The following is a 19,430-nucleotide window of genomic DNA, read 5'->3' as shown; positions in this document are numbered from 1 at the left end:
CAAAGGCCCTGCAGTCTCTGATTAAAGAGTTCGGGTCCTCTCCTAATACCTCCCTTCCCATCATCAGCACAGAGGCAACCGAGAAGAGTAGCCCCCCATACACTTGACTAATCTCTCTGGAGCAGAGACTAAGAGGCCCTGGAATCATTCCCAGAGGCACCTTGTCCAATGTGGCCCCACTCTGCAAGCCCGCAGGAGAGTGGGAGGAAGCCCAGAGCGTGCCACCCAAGATAAAGGTTTCCGCTGATTTTGTGGTTCAGCTGAAGTTGTATTCTTAATAGTCCAAATAAACAGTTTTCAGCCCGGAGGCCAAGACACGCCAAAACATGCCACTTCCATTTCCAGCACCCACGGGGGGCCACAGGCACATTTTCTAAGTCACAGCCAGCACTGAACTGTGCCCAGTGGGCCACAGCAGCCAGCAGAGAGGGCCAGCTCCCAGTTGTGTGGCCCTGGGCTTACAGCCACGAGGCAGGGCTGGAGAGTGGAAGTTCTCTTGCCAGGGAGAGAGGAGACCTTCGCTCTCAGGGACACCATCATCCTGACCTCCCTCAAGCTGATTCTTCCCATCGGCCTCAGTTTCTGCATCTGTAAAATGGGACAGAAGGACTATTACCACAGTTCTAAAGTGTGTTACCTTCAGCAGCAGCAGCACTTGAACACTAGCTGAGAATATAAATTCTCAGGCACCACCCCTACTAGATCAGAGGCTCTTGGGCAGGACCCAGAAATCTGTGACTCGGGGACCACTGATGTTAGGTCTATATATGTCGGTCTGCTCTAACATTTTCCTGAGCCATACTTCTTTTACCCAGGAGAACTATTCACAGGTTATAGTATACCCTTGAAAGAAGGGGCAGCCTTTCTTTTGAGAAAGACGGAGAGCTCAGACTTGTTGCCCATTCCAGTCTGGTCAGGGGTTAGCATTGCCCAAGCTCTGGGTTCCGCTGGAACTCCGCCCTGGGTCCTTTTGTGCTCTGGAATCTGCCCCAGGCTCTGAACTCTGGATCCCGGGTGTGGCCTGGCTGTTAGCCACCCAGAGAAGCCAAGACCAGGCAGCCCCCAGCAGCTGGCACAGGGCAGGAAAGGCTCACCTCCAGACCACCAGGTGAGCTCCACCAGGAGGTTTTTGAGGCAAGCTCTAGAGACCGTTGGCATCAGTGAAAGAACCAAAATTCGATTTCCTTACATCTAGCCTTTACAGAGCTTAAAGCCCCAGGGAGAGTGCCCCAAAGAGGGACAGCAGCTGTCAGCATATAGTTTCTCTGCAAGGACCTTCCTAATGCAGGCAAGGCCATGGGAGTCCCTGGGGGAGTTACGAGCACCCCTCCCCAGCTTAGATCCCGGGCTCTGCTTCTGCCACAGAGACGTCCTTGGACATCCCACTGTCCCAGCATGGTGGCCTCCACTGACTGGCCTTTTGGAGCTTGTTTCCTGGGACACACTAGCTCTGGAAACAATGCAGGCCGGCTCACAGATGGACTGAAGGGCAGGCCTAGGTCAAGGAGGGCCGGGGTGTTCGGAGGCAGCTTGTCTCAGAGTGTAGGGGGACCCTGGGAGCTGGGCCCAAAGAGCTGGTGGGGACAGAGGGCCAGCAGGAATGGGAGGCAGAAGCTAGACGGGGTTACAGACCACCGAGGCCCAACCAGCCCCCTTGGCTCCAGCTCCTCTAGCTCAGCCTGGCTTGGGGGACTGCTCTCTGGCGGCGATAGGGAAGGACTGGCAAAGAGACTGTCGGTCCAGTCAGTAGTATCTTCCTCTTTGGGTCCTGGAGCCATTGAACCATGGGGCTCATTTTCACTGAAACATGCTTTCCCCAGATTTCTGGAGCCTGTGATTAAGGTAACACAGTGTGTTACTAGCACTGAGGGAAGAAGCGAGACTGGCAGAGGGAGGAGGGAGGGCCCACTGACACATCTGTCACTAATCACAGGGAAAGGCTCAGACCAAAACTCATTTCGGACCCAGAGCCTCTGGGCCTGTTTTGGGAAAGTTGACTAATCCCATAATCCTGCCCACCAGGCAATTTTTCTGCCTGGCTTCCAAGTGGGAGTGGGAGAGAGCCCCAGGGGCCACCATCCCGCTGAGGAATGTATTCTCTTAAAGGGGAAAAGCCACCTTAGTTAGGCTTTGTTCCACAGAAGTCAGTGGTTTGGGGGTGTTGGGGGTTCTGCCTGCGCCAGGTGGAGGCCAGCCCTCGAAGCAGGGACAAGGCAAGGGTGCAGGGGGCCCTGTCTTCACGGCGGGCAGCAGGACCACAGCCCTCTCGCACACACGCCTGGTTCAGACCTGGCTTGGGAGCAGCGGTTCAGCGTTCCAGGGACCTATTACAGACGCAGAGCCAGAGCCGCGGTGCCTCCTGCCTTGCGTGGAATCCTGGCCTAGACGCACACCTTGCTGGACTGGGCCACTTTGGGGATGGACATGACCAGAGCATCCCGCAGCCCCTCCAAGAACTGCGGATCCTTTCAATCCAGACGATTCAAGTGGGAAGTGACCCACGTCCTCACCTTGTCCACATACACAGTGCTGTGGAGGACCCCCCCCCCCATCAAGGCAGAGACCCTCCAGCCAGCAGCCTGGCACACGGGTAGACTAACGCACATGCATATTCACACTCACGCACACACTTACCCCCACCCCACAGTGACTTCAGCGCATCAGCCCAGCTGTGCACAAACAATACAAATTAAGACCAGAGTCTCTCCGAGTCACAAGAAGCCAAGTTCCAGGAAAGTTGTGTGCAAACTAGATTCGGCTCATATTTTCCTTTTGTTCGATATTATCACTTCGGAGATGTGTTGGCTTGGTAGTGGGGGGAGCAGGAAGTTTGGCAGGAAAATCCTTTTTTTTTTTTTTTTTTGAATCATGCTTGGAAAGAAAGAAATCCTTTCGGATTCTAGAGACAAAAGAAAGTAATAGTCTCATAGTCATACCTCATCAGTACCACTCAGAGACCTCTGCTAAACCCTAGTGTTCCCTCTTGTTCTGTCTTCTAATGAGGTGTGGGAAAGGAGCAATGTCTCCTAGGGAAATTTTTTTGGTAAACTGCCTTAAGCCAGCTTCTTCCTGTGAGTGTCCCATGGTGATCTTTGACACCCCCAAGCCCGGGGGTGGGGGAACAGTCCAGCTGGCAATAAGCATGCAATGTCTCTTTAAGAGCATGGCCTGAAAGTTTGTTTACTGGGACTGTTTGTTTGGGTCTCCGTGGGAGGAAAGGAAGAAGATAAAAGCCGGTTGGGATACTAGAAAGAACAAAAAAAAAAAAAAAAAAAAAAAGGAGCTAGAATGCAAAGGAAAGCAAGATTACAAAAGCTAGTTAGGTCCAGAGGGAAAATTTATTTTTGCAACAAGGGTTCCAGTCCCCTGGGGACTGTTTCCACCAAGCAAGTTAATCACCCAATGCTTAGGTTTGATCAAACACAATTCTCTGAGTCCAACTGAGGGAGCACAGGCCCACTGAGGGCCACCTGCAGGCTCAGGCCTCCTGGGCAGGAGGGTTAGACTGAGCTTGGAAGGAGGACAGGGTGTGGGTCATCTGGGGGATGGAAGCTCCCCACCTGGGCTCTGGCTAGGGGCTTCTCCACCCCAGGAACCCTGGCTACTTGAGCCCTTGTGTGCCAGGCACATGCGCACACAGGTTGATAGAGTTACTGGGGGCAAATCCCCCGGTCCCATGGCTTCTTTCAGGCCTCCCAGAGTGTTTGGGACCAGCAAGAAGAGTCCAATAGGGGTCAGGCCTGAATCAAGACCCCTGAGATATGAGGTGGGCCTCGGGGACCCTTTGCTTTAGCTGTGCCAGTGTGTTTCTGGGAGTGGCCCAGATGAGAACTATGGCTCTAGAGCCGGGGACTGGAGAGGCAAGGCTGGGAAGGAGGGGTTTTGGGGATGGCTCTGCCGGAGTCCAGAGTCCAAACATGGTTGACTCGGAGTGAGCTTGCAGCCTGGGAGAACCCCGTAGGCTCACCCCCACTCTCTGATGAGGCTGTTCTGGGCGCAGAGTAAGCCCATCCATCTACCAACAGGCCAGCACACAGCACCCACACCGACTGTTCTTTCTTACCCAGCCCCTAGAACAGCATGCTTCCTACAGATACAGATCTGCCCACACTGGCTCTTTGAGGCCACGGCTCTGCAGGGAGGACAGCTGAGGGCTCTGGGTCATCATGAGGACACTGTCCAGCCTGGCCTAGGCAGGCAGAGGCAACCAGGCCCTTCTCGGGGGACAGCTGGGCCAGGGTGTTCCTGGAACTGTTTCCTAGAATTTTCCTTCATGTCATATTCTGAGGATTTGGGAACAGCCTCTAAGTGGATAATCCCATTGAGACTGCTTCAAGCTCTAGCTGCACCAGCTCCAAAGCATGTCCTGTCTCCTGGCAGTGGGGACAGGGACGGGGGTGATATGGGACAGAGATCAGGTCAGCTCCGGGCCATGGGACTGGGCACTCAGGCTTTTGTGCCTTCACACCCCCCACCCCCTCAAAGACTCCAACCCCTGGACTCCTGGCCCTGGAATGTCAGGGCACCTCTGGTAGGGGTCACAGGAGGAACTCCTCGTTAGGGAAAAGTTGCAGTTTGTGACACCAAACCCCATTTGCCAGGAAACTGGGTGATTAGACTTGCCTCCAGTGTTCAAAGTGAAATAGCGCAGTCTGCATTCTGTCTGATTTCCCCGGGGAGAGCCAAGGGCAGTTTGTCGAGAAGTTTGTGTGACTGTGTTTCTTGAGGGGAGGGGGCCGTACCCCACGCTCTTAGAATGGTTTTCAGCATTGATGAAGGGCTTTTGTATCCAGCACACGGGCTTTTGCAAAATAGCAACCTAACACGAGTGAGTTGGGTCAAAGCCTGGGAAGATGGGCAGTGGGACGGGCTAGATCTGAGCCTCCAACACGTTCTTCCATTTGACGTTCTATGCCAGCCGGTTCAGAGGGCAAGGCCTAAAGAGAGGGGAGCTGTACCAGCAAGGCAGGGGGTCCTTGGGGGGAGCGCCCTGGGAGAAGGAGAAAGAGCAACAGCAAAGCATCCACTGGTCAAATCAAAATCCCGAAGGCCCCAGAAACCCTCTCAGGAGGGCCTGGCAGGGACTAGGCTGAAGTGTGCACTTGCTCAAAACCTGTCACAGGCTCCCACTCTCTGGCACGTCTTCCACGGGGCCTCATGCAGCCATCTCTTGCCAAATAAACCAGCCTTTGTGTGTGTGTGTCCTGGAGGAGAGAGAATGGTCTGGGGGAGGGGGAGGATCTGTTTGTCAAAATAGACCTCCTGAATGCTTTGAAGGGCCTGCAGTTTGGATGAGTAAATATTTTCCCGTTCAGATGAAAGGTGCAATCATCGCCGGTTTTTAATTACTTTAATTAGAAAAGATTGCCTGAATCTTGTACTTATCTGTACTATTGTGGGAACTGCCAGAAAATGAAGTGCAGGGAAAACAGGTGGAGTCTGACCTTTGCTCTAAGCATCTTGGATTTCTTCTAGGCTGGTAATTAAGAAGAATCAGGGGAAGTTCCTTGCAGAATCTAGGAAACGCAAACACACACACAATCATAGACACGAGGGCACGGCGCGCACGCTTTCTCTCTCTCTCTCTGACACACACACACACACACACACACACACACACACACACACATTCTTATGCACATGTGTGCACATGGGTGGAGGGAAACATGGACCCCAGTGTGGCAGACCAGAAAGTTCCAACTCAGAGAGTGGCATCCGGCTCCCAGCCCTGTGAGGTGGCTTAATGAGTTTCCCAGGGTGGCCTGAAATGATTAATTAAGCAGACAGCCCCTCACACCCTCCCCACACAACGGAAACCCAGTAACGGTCTGTTTGGGGAGGGAGCAGCAGGGGCCCTGATTCCAGGGGCGGTTAGGGACGTGGTGTAAGAGCCAGGAGCCCCAGATAAGGGATGATAGCAACGGCCAGTAACGGCCACCAAGGCTCACCCTGCCCAAGCTCCTCTGGTCTCCTGCTCTGAGTCTGGGTCCTGCCCAAGCCCAAGGAACCCTTGGCCAAATGGCAGAGCAGGCATTCTTGTGTCTGGCCTCCCTCCCTGCCCATTTCTACTGTGCACCATTCCTGGGTCCCAGCTGGACACAGGGTAAGGGTTCTGGACACTGCCTGGGTGTCTGGATCCACAGGCGCTGAGCACCAAGGGAAGGGAAAGAGGAAAAGAGGGGAAACTGCAGTCTTTCAGAGCTGTGGGGGGCAGGCATGGGGCGCCCAGAGTCTGCCATTAAACACCCACTGATTCAACAAACGTGTGCTGAGTGCTTCCAGCGTTCCAGCTACAACGGTGAGCAGTGGTATGACATACACACCCCAGGGCCCAAGCCATGGGGATCCAGATTTTCTTGCCCTTAGAGAGTCCTGGAATCCAGGTGATTTTCACGGACAAGCAGGGCTCAGTGCTCAGACATCCAGAGACACCTCAGGTTGCTGCCTCTGTACCCTAACCACTCCCCAGAACCCTATGGAGTTTCTGTCAGAAAGGGCCCCCAAGGATTCAGCTGGGGTGCCGAATGTCAGGGCCTTTTCTTCCACAGACAAGGGCATGGCCTTCCTTCCCAGACAGTCGCGTTCCCCAGGGATTGGGACAAGAGCAGGACAAAGGTTTCTGCCATAAGAAACTCCTAGCTGGGGGTTTGAAATCTGTCCTGGGCCTTGTGAACAGGCCTTGTGAAGGGGACAGGGGCTCCGAAGCAGGCCCTGGGCCCAGCCTTTCTGAAGGGCATAGTGGGTGGAGGAGGGGAGCCGGCAAGGGCCTGTTTTCCTCTCTAAAACATTCCGGGGGCTTGGGCTGGGTTTCCAGCCTGCTGTTTACAGCACCGGCAGCCGCGTCCACGACCGTGTCTGATGTGCATGTGTCCTTCTCTGCAGCTGTCTATCTGTGTTCGAGCTGAGCGTCTGACCATGGCTGTGTCTGAAGGAGGCCCTCAGAGGAAAATGGCTCCGGCCTCCACTGTGTGAGCTTTTCCACCTCAAAACATGGCTAAAATAAACCTTACTGAAAAAGCTTTCACAACAATTTTTTTTTCCTGTCCCTGGCATGGGCAATAACACCAGCAGGTCTCCACGGTCAATTTAGGAAGCTTGGGAAAACACTGCTTGTAATTAAAAGTCTAGAAGGGCCTCAATTAGGGCAGTGTTTGCCCTGCCAGGCCCATTCCCAGACCCCACTCGGCAGCATTCCTCTCCAGGCTGGAAAAGCCTTTGATTCACACCAAATGTTCAGTGGCCACACTGGACCGGGCCTTGGCACGGCCTCTTTTGCCAACTGCTCAGGACATAGGCAGGCCTCTGCCCCGGAGCCTGGGACCCAGAGCTTTGTCAGCTGAGGCTGGGGCAGCAGGCCCAGTGGCTCTCCCCAGCTCTTGAGTTCCCGGCCCCTCCCTGAGAGAAGGGGGCACCCAGCCCACCCAGCACCCACTCCCTGACCAGGGAGGCTGCACTCACTCTAAGAACTAAAGGCTGCATCTCAGGCCTATCTGAGGCTGAGGCAGCTGTGGTCCACGTGGAGAGAGGGTGATGTAGAGGGACAGTGAGGGACACCCCCAGGGCTCCTCCTGACTCTGCTGAAATCATCTCCATCTGAACCTAAGCCTGCCTTGAGCTACAGCCGCCCCAGGAAATGTAACCAGAGTGCTCCAGATTATTCCCCCCAAAACCGGAGAATATAGGGCCTGGCTGGGGGCTGGTAGGGGGAGTGTCAGGAAATAGTCCAAACCTCTGACCTCTTGAATTCCTATGGATTAAAGACAAGGAGTTTAACTGGGACAGGGCCCGGGGTGCCATGTTTGCCCCCTCCTGTTGGTGGGGATGGGCAGCCAATGACAGAAACATGGCGGCAGAGGGTGTTGCCTCCTCCATGGAGCAAAGGCTCAGGCCCTCAACTGGGTGCGGCTGAGGGAGGTGGGGCGGAAGAGAGAGGTGCTGAGTCAGCTCAGGAACAAGACTCTTTTCCCTCCCAGGACACACTTGACTGTGTACACACCCATGCGCGTACACACACACACACACACACACACACACACTGAGGCCACAAATGGGTCCTCAGTGTCCCAGATCACATTCCAACACAGGCTCGTGCTGACCCCCGTTCACAGTCACAGACGCAGCAACAGTCAGACACAGACACCCTAACAAAGGCCTACAGGACCCATGCCAGACTGGGCACCTTCTGGCGTACCCCAGTCCTTGGCAGCCCCCAGTGCCTCTTGCGAGAGCAGAGGCTGACAGCCGAGTGGGGTTAAGAATCACGGTGCAGGCAGACGGTCTGTGATGCAATGTCAAGGTCAGATCCAGAAGCCCACTGGCCACGCCCTGCGGCAGCCTAGTGGGAAAGTGCAGGGAAACCTTGGGGACACCAGTCTCCGTGTCCTCCCCAGCTCCACTGATGCCCTGAAGGGAGGACCTCTCCCCAGTGGCAGGGGAATGGCAGGGGAAGGGTTACAGGCTGACCAGAAAAAACAATTACTAACGGGAAAGGCAGCACATTCCAACCCTGCTTAGCAGGGCCCGCCAGGCCCGTGGGTGGTTCTTGGATTATTCGTTTCCTTGAAAACAAAAAAGGAAAAGTTCAGGGCAGTTCAGCTGTGCCCTGAATCTCACTCCAGGGCCTTTGTCTCCAGCCCCCTCACAGCCCGCATGCCCCCCCCACCACATGCACACGCGGTCCCACTGGCTCTGCCAAATGTCCACTGGGAAAGTGAGAACATTTATACCCCCAAAGCCTGGAGGACAAGCAGGGGAGGCTGGAAAGAAGAATGGAAGCAAGCAAGGGGACTGTGGTAGGAAACACAGCCCAGAGAACTCATTACCCTAAAGGCTCCCATCTGCGATGAGGTTGGACGTTTGTTGACTCACTCAGCAAACCTGGAGGAGTCCCTGCTGTGCTCCGAGCACCATGTCAGGCTCTGGGCTTATCCTTGAGGGGCTCATGGTCAGGAAGCCCTCGTCTCCCCATGGACCCCTCTGTGGTGTCTTCTTCCCATCTCGGTCTCAAATCCTTGCACTCTCCTCATAGAGTCTGATTATTGGATTCACACTGAGATATGAGGAGGCTGATAAGGCTGAAGCAGACCCTGCCAGGGTGAGGTACTTTTTGAGGAGGGTAAAGGTGGTGGGGCCTCACTGAGGAAGAACAGGAGGGGGCAGCCATCTTGCTGTAAACACAGGAATAGAATCAAATGGCCTCTGAAGTCTGTCTGAACACATCCCTCTCCTTTGATTCCCAACAAAGCCCTGGGAGAAAGAAGGCTTCCCACCACAAAGAAGGAAACTGAGGCCTGGAGAAGGATTCAGGGCCCCATTCAGGCCGTTGCCTGGACTGCCTCCTCCCTAGATCTCTCTCCTCAGCATTCCGAGCCAGCAACTCATTTCCTTTTTTTTTTTTTTTAAGATTTTATTTATTTATTTGAGAGAGAGAGCACAAGCCAGGAGCGGGGAGGAGGGGCAAGCAGACTCCCCTCTGAGCAGGGAGCTTGATGAGGGGCTCAGTCTCAGGACACCAGGATCATGACCTGGGCCAAAGGCAGACCCTTTACTGTCTGAGCCACCCATACACCTCCCCACCACCTTTTTATTTATTTTTTTTATTTTTTTTTTATTTGACAGACAGAGATTACAAGCAGGCAGAGAGGCAGGCAGAGAGAGAGAGGAGGAAGCAGGCTCCCTGCTGAGCAGAGAGCCCGATGCGGGCTGGATCCCAGGACCCTGGGATCATGACCTGGGCCGAAGGCAGAGGCTTTAACCCACTGAGCCATCCAGGTGCCCCCCCTCACCACCTTTTTAAAAGATTATTCTCATTTTTGAGATTTCAGCTTAAACCTCGCCCCTCTGAGAGGCCCATCTGACCCATGGGCATGTCTGGTCCTTCCGCCTAGGGAACATGCCAGTTCCAAATGTGTTTCTTTGAGGTCTCTCCTCCCAACAGACTGTTGACTCCTGGAGGGAAGGACGTGGGCTCTTTTATTTACTGCGTATATCCCGGCACCTGGGAGAGTGCTGAACACACAGTAGGTACTCAGTTAACATTTGTGGAATGAATACAGAAGCGGGTGGCTCTGAGGTCAGGGAGGTAGAGCCAGATCAACGTCTAGGCCCCCCTCGGATTTGTGTCTCTCTCCCTCTCTCCCTCTCTCCAACTGCCTCAAGGGTGGAGGTGAGCGGGAGGCACAGAGCCTCTCCCCTCCACACCGGGGCTGTATCTAAAACAGCTTAAACTTTAAAAAGGAAAAAAAAAAAAAATCTGATTCCACAGCTGGTCTGCATATTGCTTCTGCAAGGACCAGATATACCTGGGGCATAGAGGGTGCCAGAGGCCTGTACCCCCATGGGGCCTCCCCCAGAAGGAGGGCCGGACAGGGGCTGGCTGTTGGGTTCCATTTGGACATGCTCCTTCACTCCTCCCGTCCGTGGACTTCCACCAGGTGCTGAGCTGGATTCTGAGACACGTGCCCGCCCTCAGAGCACCTAGAATTTTCCAGCTACCAAAGAACAATACTGAGGAATGGTGCTCAGCCCCAGCCCAGCATGAGAGGCCCCAGGAGTCACAGCAGGGCTGGAGAGGTCAGGGACAATGTCATGAGGAGGTCAGGTGTGGGCTGAGAGAGGGACTGACCAGGGTGGGCATGCCAGACACCAGGAATAGAATCTACAAAGCCACAGCAGTAAGGGAGTGCCTAGTGGGCCTGGGACACATGAGGAGTTCCCTAGGCTTGGATCAGAAGGTTCAGGCAGGGAGGCACCTGGGAAGGAGCTGGGGAGGAATGGGCCAGGTCACCGAGGGCAAGGTCTGCTGGCCCAAGAAACCAGGGCTTCACTGGATAGGCAATGGGAGCCCACCCGGTTTTCTAAGAAGGGAAAGACGTGAGCAGCTTTGCATTTTAGAAAGCTCGCTCTATGGGACCTGTGGAGAGGGCTGGTGGGAAGTAAAACTGGGCAGGCTGAGGGGCTGTGGCCACCGTCCAGGTGAACACACAAGTGGCCGGGGGTTGGGGGCAGGAAGAGAGGTGAGGGGACAGATGTGAGAGCTATTTAGGGAGGAGTGGGAGAGGCTTATGATGAAGTGACATGAGGAGCCAAGGGCACAGGGGTTGTCAAAGGTGAGCCCCAGGATTCTAGTTTCCTCAGCTGGGTGGAGGGGTCAGGCAGTAAATCTGGGGGACAGGATGATGTACTGGCCTTGCCATGTGCCTGATGGGCCACTAGGGACTGGGTGTGGAGAGGGAGGGTGGGGGGAAGTGCTGGCCTAGAGCCCTAGAGCCTTCTCTTTTCTTTCTTCCTTCCTTCCTTTCTTAAGATTTTGTTTATTTATTTGAAAAAGAGAGAGAGAACTCAAGATCAAGACAGTGAGAGAGAACATGAGCCGGGAGGAGGGGCAGAGGGAGAAGCAGACTCCCCTCTGAGCAGGGAGCCCAATGTGGGGCTCGATCCCAGGACTCTGGGATCACGACCTGAGCTGAAGGCAGACACTTAACCAAATGAGCCACCCAGGCGCCCCTGGAACTGTCTGAACCCAGACATCCATATACAGAGGTAGAGGATGAGGCAAGGAAATTGGGCCAAATAGGAAAAGAGGACCAAAGACAGCTGCCCCTGCCTTGGGGCCAGATCAAAGCTCAGGGTCCCTCCAGACCCACTTCCTGTCTTCCCACCCATCCTTTGTGTGAGAGAGCTGGCTAGGGACAGCCTGGGGGAGGGCAACAGATTAAGACAGAGGGAGGGCCTCAGGTGGGGGAACGAAGGGGCAGAGGCAGGATGAGGCCCAGGTTCCAGACAGGTATCTCCCTGGTCCAGGCCTAACTAGGGCCCAGCAGCCCACTGGGAATCCCAGGTGCAGGGGCTGGATGCTTGCAGTGGTTTCCCTTGGTTCCGGGTGGGGACAGACCCAGCCCGACCTGACCTAGTGGCCAGAGGCTGTGGGGTCAGTGCCTCACCAGGGTACTATTAGTCCAGGGCCTGCCTGGTCCAACTCAGGGTGCGGGATCTCCAGTCTCTTGTTTCTTCCCATGGGACATCTCCAGGGACGGAACACTGAGGTGACAGGGAGCAGCACATGCGGAAATAGGAACCTTGAGCTGGGCGTCATTTTCCACTCCCTTCCCTTTCTGTGGTGTTGAAGAGAGAGCTTTACTTCCCTTCTCGTTTTCCGCTCTGCCTTTGGTGGGCTGCACACCAGCTTATCCCAGCCAAGGTGGCCGTGGTCTTCAGGAATCCCTCACCAGCCCTCGGCCCCTTTCCCTGAGGTCAAGTGAGGCCTTGGGACCCCAGCTCACTCCCTACTCCCCCACTCTATCCAGACTCCAGTGTGTCCCCACCTTTTACCTGGTCCCCCCACTCTGGCTCAGGCTCTCCCTGAAGAAGGCCCAGAGGACAGGGCTGGGAAGAATACTTAAGACCAGCAGACATGCCAGTTTTTCTCCTCTGGCTCTCTTAATGACAGCAACTTTGCCAGGGGCCAGCCACTAGCGGTCCCCTCTGTCCCAGGGACCTGTGCCCAGCCAACCTCCGATGCCAGCAGAGGGCCCCATGGGACTCTTGCCCACCCCATCCACCTCACCCTCATTCCCACCTCTGATACTCCTGCCCCTGCATCTATGGGGTGGGAAGAGTGTCCACAGCTCCATTCTGGCCACTGAGACCTGCCCATTGAGGTGGAAATCACTGTGGTAATTAACAACCCTCCTTGGAGGCCACTGGCGGGGGGTGAAAGGAATAGGAGGGAGACAACAGAGCCAGCTCCATGGGCCAATGAGGAACCCAGAGAAAGGCCGGGGATCCCCAAGCTGTTCTTGGGGCTGAAATAAGAATTAGTAGCCCTTGTCCTTCAGAGGTGACACAAGGCCTGGCCCCCAGCATGTTCCCTGGAGAGAGAGCAATGGAGGCACGAAGAGAGGTCAACTCCCAGCCCAGAAATGGGTCTTGTCAGGGAGTTGGGGTGCCCAAGAGATGCCCATAGGGGCCTTCTGAGTCACGACCATCCCTTCCAAAGCACTGATCTCTCACCCGCCCTACAGGCAGCAAACCCAGACTCTGCCTCGGACAGTGTTGTGGGGAAGAGGTTGGGGGACAGCACCTGCAAGGCAGAAACCTAATCACAGACTGGAGGCACTGGAGGAACCAGCTACCCCCACCCCTCAGGAGCCACCTGAGGGGATGAGGCAGGGCTCAGAGCCACCCTCAGGAGCCACCCTGTCTTCAGCCTTCATTCAGGGGCTTCATTCCTAAGGTTTCATTTGAAGAACAAGCCCAGAGCTGAGAAAAGTTTGATCATGTCTGGGCTGGGTGATGCCTGCATCCATCCCCGCTCGAACCTTCCAGGGCTGGGCCACACTGCACCCGCTGCAGGAGGGCCCAGGCTGCTGGGGGATGGAGGGCGGGTGGAAACAAAGGACCTTCCCCTTGAACCTCGGATGGACTGCAGCACTGAACACCCAGATCCATATGCCCAGGACACAGAGGAACGAGGCTGGCTGGGGGAAGTGGGCTCAGGAGGGTCCAAGCAGGCCCAGAGGAGAATGTGCACCTGCATTCTCCCTTACACGCCTATGCACACAGGCACGTACACAAGCAGTCCATCCCTCATTACCCCTGCACAGCCCGGCCTACAGGAGAAGACTCTGGCTGGGGACATTTCCTTACATCGGCCTCTGAGCCCTGCCCCGTTCCCACTTACCTCCTCTTTGGACTCTTCAAGCTGACCTAGCAGAGCTCTGTCTGAAGATGAGGAAAACATCTCTATCTGTTTTTCAAATATTTGGGGCTTGCTAAAGACCAACACATTTTTTTTTAAAGTGTGTATAATTTGAGGGCAATTTAATCCATATGTTTCTGATTCTCTTGCACTTAAATCATCAAAATATTGATTTTTAAGAGCCATTTGATGTCTAAGGAACCTTTTTAATCAGCTTTTAAAGCTCTTTAAACCCCGAGCCTGGAGCCAGTGCCAGGACTCAGGCAGGCCGCCGGCTGGCCGCACCCCCTCCCCTGGGTCACGGTTACTCGGAGCCAAGTCTCACTTCCCCTCCAGCAGGCTTCACCTCGGCCTGGCCTCCCTGATTCCTCCAGAACTACCCAGGGGTCCCAGCTACAGTTCTTTGCTATCGGGACAGAGGGGCCCACCCACTCCATCTTTTTGCAGACTTCTCTCACACTTCTTTAAAGCACCTTGAAGAGATCAAACAAGAGGAACAAACAAAATTTTGAATGTTTAAACTATGTGAAATATTTTTTAAAAGATTTTATTTATTTATTTGTGTGTGTGCGAGAGAGAGAGAAAGAGCATGAACAAGGGGAAGGGACACAGGCAGAGAGAGAAGCAGACTCCTCACTGAGGACGGATCCCCCAACTCGAGCTCGATCCCAGGACCCCGGGATCATAACCTGAGCCAAAAGCAGATGCTTAGCCGACCGAGCCACCCAGGTGCCCTAAACTCTGTGTAATATTTTATTGCACTAATTGTGCTGTAATTTATTTAACCGATCCCTGTGGAAGACCATTTCAGTTATTTCTCCTGGTACACCTTTATGCACATTCCTGATTATTTCCTTTGACTAAGTTTCTAGATGACAGAATGTGGAGACCAAGAGAATGCACAACTTAACACTCTCTAGACACATGTTGCCACATCATTTTGCTGAGATTGTCCCGATTTATGTTTGCAAAGCTCTCCCCTCCCGTCCTCTTGAGAATTCTTGTTATTTTTTATTCAAACAATGCCAGCCCGTCTGAACATACACAGGCTCTCTCGCTTAGCAGTTCAGAGTTGGCTCTGCTATTTACTAATTGAGAAAGCTATTTATTCTGGCTATGCCTGTTTTCACATCTATAATTTGGAGATAATGATGGCACCCACCACAGACCTTTGTTCTAGGAATTAAATGAGATCATCCATATAAACTACTCCGTATAGTGTCTGATGCGTAGCCGGGGCTCAAGAAATGATGGCTAATATTATAATCCTTTCTGCTGTTCCTTCAGCCCAGAATGCTACCCTTTCCCACCTACTGATGTGCTTTCCCCACCTCCTTTTTGATGCACTCACTACCCCAGTCATTATTTGTCTTTAAATTTAGTGTCTCTCTTGCCCGCTAAGCTGTCAGCTCCCAAGCAGGGGAGGGCAAGGTTGGGGTTTATCTAATTCCCAGAGCCTAGTACAGAGCCTTGCCGGCTGCAGACACCCAGGAAACATTGGTTGAATAGAACTAAACTGAATGGAATGTCCAGCATCAACAATGGATGACTTTTTCCCTTTTAATTTTTTTCCTGGAGTAGAGTTGACCCACAACAGTTACAGTTGACAGTTTCTGGGGTACAACGTCATGATTAAATTCCTCTCTACATTATGTGGAGTGACTTTTTATTATTTCCAGAAATCTTATTCATCCACAAATGGTAGAGATTTGCTCCCCTGAGAATCATCAAAAGAGCATGCTGAGACTTGGGGCACCTGGGTGGCTCCATTGGTTAAGCTTCTGCCTTCTGCTCAGGTCATGATCTCAGAGTCCTGGGATTGTGCCCCATATCCGGCTCCTTGCTCAACAAGAAGCCTGCTTCTCCCTCTCTCTGCTGCTTCCCCTGCTTGTGCTCTCTCTCTTTCTGAGATATAGATGATAGATAGATAGATAGATAGAGATAGAGATATAGAGATAGATAGATAGATATATTTTTTTTTTATAGAGAAAGGGTGCACTGAGTCTCAAAAGGCAAGTCCCCAAGGTGAGTCCCAAACTGTGTAAAGAGGTGGCCACATCCCTGGTGGCTCCTCCGTGGTCAGTCTAGGCAGATGACCTCATTCTGGCCAAAAAGTTGAGCTGCAACTGACCTTCCACACAGCCCATGCCGTAAGCCAAAGCTCTTTTCATGAGTTAGCTCCAACTTGCTCTTTCCCTGCCAGATACGGTGTCTTTGTCTTTCCAGCTGGGAAATAAATCTGCCTCCTGTACTCGGGGCTCCGTGAGAGACCCGGGGCTCAGTAAGCACTTGGCAAACAGGAAGGGAACCTTGCAGATGGCTGGGCAGGGACTTCCTGTTCCCCCCCTACTGCTCTGCCGTGCTCTGGAGAAACCCATCGCTGGATGCCCTGCCACCATGGGGGAACAGAGATTGGCGCCGTTGGATTTGTATCTTTCAGTCCCTCCAGAAGCTCACCAGGGCCTGGGGGCCCCAGAGGAAGCCCTCAGCCTTCTAGGCAGAACCTGAATTCCAAGGCATCAGGCAGAGAGGGCCCCATGGCCTTCGCCCCGTACCTACAAAGAACCAGTTCTGCCCCAAACAAGACCCATGTCAGCTCAATTCAAATCAATTCGATGGCATCCCAGCAATTCTGACGCTGTCCCAGTCAAAGCCTGGGGAGGTGGGCAGCCAGTCACTGAGGTGGAGGGTAAGAATTCTTTAAGAATTAGAGTGGCCTCACCTCGGCACCCCAGTTCCTCATGCTTTGATCTCCTCTAACTCTTTCTGTCCATGTGGTTCAGTACAGAAAAGACTATGGACTGCTCTCTATTTCCAATGAACTGTTCCCATGCAGGTGTGTGTGTGTGCATGTGTGTTTCTAGTTCAAGTTCCTGCAGTGCAAAGATAATATGATGAGTTTCCTCGGACTCTTCCACAAGGCAAGGCACAAAGCCGAAGGACCGAACCAATGAATGAATGAACGACACAGCCTGAACTCCCACTCGGTCGAAGGATCCAGGAGGAGTTAGACTGGGAGTCAGGAGTTCCGCATTTGAAATGCAACAGGTGCTGTGTGACCTGGGCTGATCTTGCTCCCTCTCTGTTAATCATTGTCCATCCCCCAAAAGAAGGAATTGAATTAGAGGATCCCTAAGAGTCTCCCCAGCTCTGAAGACACTGAGGTCTCCTTCCCACACTAGGCTCTGTTCCCAATTGCCAGCCCCACTCAGTCACTCCAGACACAGAACTCATCAGAACCCTGAAGGCCCCAATCCGGCTTGGGGAGGGCCTTTTGCTCCCCTGCCTCATGGGGCTCAGGGCTATTTTGTCTAAATTCTCCAGGAACAGAAAAAAAGCACAGAGGCTTTTGCTAAAGCCCGGTCCACAGGTCTCTCTGAGGACAGGGATTAAGTTTGTCTCTGTTGATCCCCCTCCGGTCAACTCTCCTGTCTGGGAACCAGCTTCAGATTCCCTCGGGTTTATCTGCCCCATATGCCATTCCCTTTCCATTACCCCCTCGCATCCTGCTCAACAGTCCCCCTGGAACACCTTTGCAAAGCAGAAGAGATCCCAGGAGAACAAAGCAAATCTTGTTTTAACTGAATTCCCTCTTCCTTCAACAGCTCCTGCTTGGGAAGGAAAAGGAGAGCCTCCTGACTCCTGGCCTGGAGTGTGGGACCCTCACATCAGACCTAAAACACCATCTCTACTGGCAAGGAGTGGGGACGGTTTCAAAGGGCCCCGGCGTCCCCTCATCTCAGCCCAGTAAGTTTTCAGGCTATGATGGAGCAGCAGGTGGTGGGTCTGTGGGCTGACCTTTACAGGATTATGTGGATTTGGAAGGGTCACACAGAGGTCAGCAAGTCTGGGAGGACAGAGCCCAGCTCCACACTGGAGAGGTAGGCAGAGAGATCCCCGTTTCTGAGTGACCCCTCTGTCTCAGGATTGCCTGTCTGTCTGCCCCAGGAAATAGGGCTGCTGCTTCTCAAAAGGGTCTTACTCTCTCTACCCAGGAAACCAGCTTTGGGCTATAAGGTGCCATTTCTACTGATGGCAATAGAAGATTCCTGCAGTGATGGGAATGTTTACATAAAGAGTGGATGAGCAATTTTTGAGCAATTTATGCAATTTTTTAAAAAAGATCTTATTTACTTTATCTTTTAAAAAAGATTTTACTTACTTAATCGAGAGAGAGTATGAGAGAGTCAAGAAGGTCAGAGGGAGAAGAAGACTCCCCATGGAGCTAGGAGCCCAACACGGGACTCGATCCAGGGACTCCGGGATCATGACCTGAGCTGAAGATAGTTGCTTAACCAGCTGAGCCACCAGGAGCCCTTACTTATTTATTTTAGAGAAAGGGCATGTGTGTGCATGAGCAGGGGTATGGTGCAGGGGACGAGGGAAAGAGAATCTCAAGCAGACTTCCCACTGAGCACAGACCTTGATCTCACCACCCTGAGAGCATGATATGAGCTGAAATAAGAGTCAGACACTTAACCGACTGAGCCACCCAGGCTCCTCTTTATGTGATATTTTTTAATCCAAGTTTTAAAAATCCTGATGTTCCAAAACAGAGGAAACACCGATACTTCAATATTCAAACAGAACAATCTTTTGTTTTTAAAATAAAGTTCTTAGAGTTCATAATGAATGGCAGTTCTCTCAGAAAGCCCTTTTTTGTAAAAAAAAGATTTTACTTATTTATTTGACAGACAGAGATTACAAGTAGGCAGAGAGGCAAGCAGAGAGGAAGAGGGGGAAGCAGGCTCCCTGTTGAGCAAGGAGCTTGATCCCAGCACCCTAAGATCATGACCTGAGCCGAAGGCAGAGGCTTTAACCCACTGAGCCACCCAAGTGCCCCAGAAAGCTCATTTTTAAAGGCCTTAATTCTGACTCTTTTTTATTTAAAATATATGATGTTTATGCCCCTTTTTTACACACAATCTTTCTCTCTCTCTCTCTCATACACACACACACACACACACACACACACTGTGATTCCGGACAAGTTTCTCAATATCTCTGAAAAATTGCTCAAAAAATTGCTCAAAAATTGCTCATCCTCAGTTTATTAATTTACATAGTAAATATAATTTACATAATAAAAGGTTGGATGACCATGTCCAAGTTCCCTTCTAGCTCCTTAATTCTATGAAATACTGACTATTCTCCTCAGGTAATCTTGGGCCATAGGTGGGGCAGAGCTGGCAGAACTGATGAGGGAAGCCAAATGCTACTCATGCCTTTGAGAAATACCTTTGCGAGCTACCCAAGTGTGGCTTCACATCTGTCCTGCTCACTGCTGCTATTCCTGTCACCTAGCATGGGTTCTTGGACATAACAGATACCCAAAATGGTTGTTGAATAAATGGGTGAATTAATTAACCAGTTACAAGGACATGCATGCTGGGTCTCTAAAAGGATTCAAATAGCTCTTTTCAAATGTATTTCTATTCTAAGAACATCTAATGTGAATTTTTTCGGAGGACTCTAGGCCAGATATTGGTAAATGTGTACGATATTAAAATGGGTCCAACATCACTCGTATGAAAAGCCTCCTCCATGGAAAGTAACCCATGCTGACATGAGCCAATGGCATTTTCCTGACTTACTGCAATGGGGGAGGACACCACATGGAGGTCCCTGACATGATGTCCCACTGGGAGAAATGAGGCCATGGCTTTTAACGTTCTAGTAGAGGGTAGACATCAGAATTGGAGCCAGTCCTTGGCCCAGTTAGTTTCTTAAG

The 19,430-nt window shown here is 52.6% G+C and overlaps 1 long non-coding RNA gene across 1 annotated transcript in view; it reads right to left on the bottom strand.

The window, feature by feature from the left end:
- Positions 1-226: 226 nt before the first annotated feature.
- The window catches only part of LOC132022585 (uncharacterized), a 30,962-nt gene continuing 11,758 nt past the window's right edge, over positions 227-19,430 (bottom strand). The window contains exon 3 of the long non-coding RNA XR_009405633.1: positions 227-588. This is a non-coding gene — a long non-coding RNA (uncharacterized LOC132022585). The remainder of the gene's footprint in view (positions 589-19,430) is intronic.

The sequence above is a fragment of the Mustela nigripes genome, chromosome 7, assembly GCF_022355385.1.
Source record: "Mustela nigripes isolate SB6536 chromosome 7, MUSNIG.SB6536, whole genome shotgun sequence".
Lineage (NCBI taxonomy): Eukaryota > Metazoa > Chordata > Mammalia > Carnivora > Mustelidae > Mustela > Mustela nigripes.
Note: the sequence above shows the minus strand (reverse complement) of the source record. Positions and strands in the feature narration are given on the sequence as shown.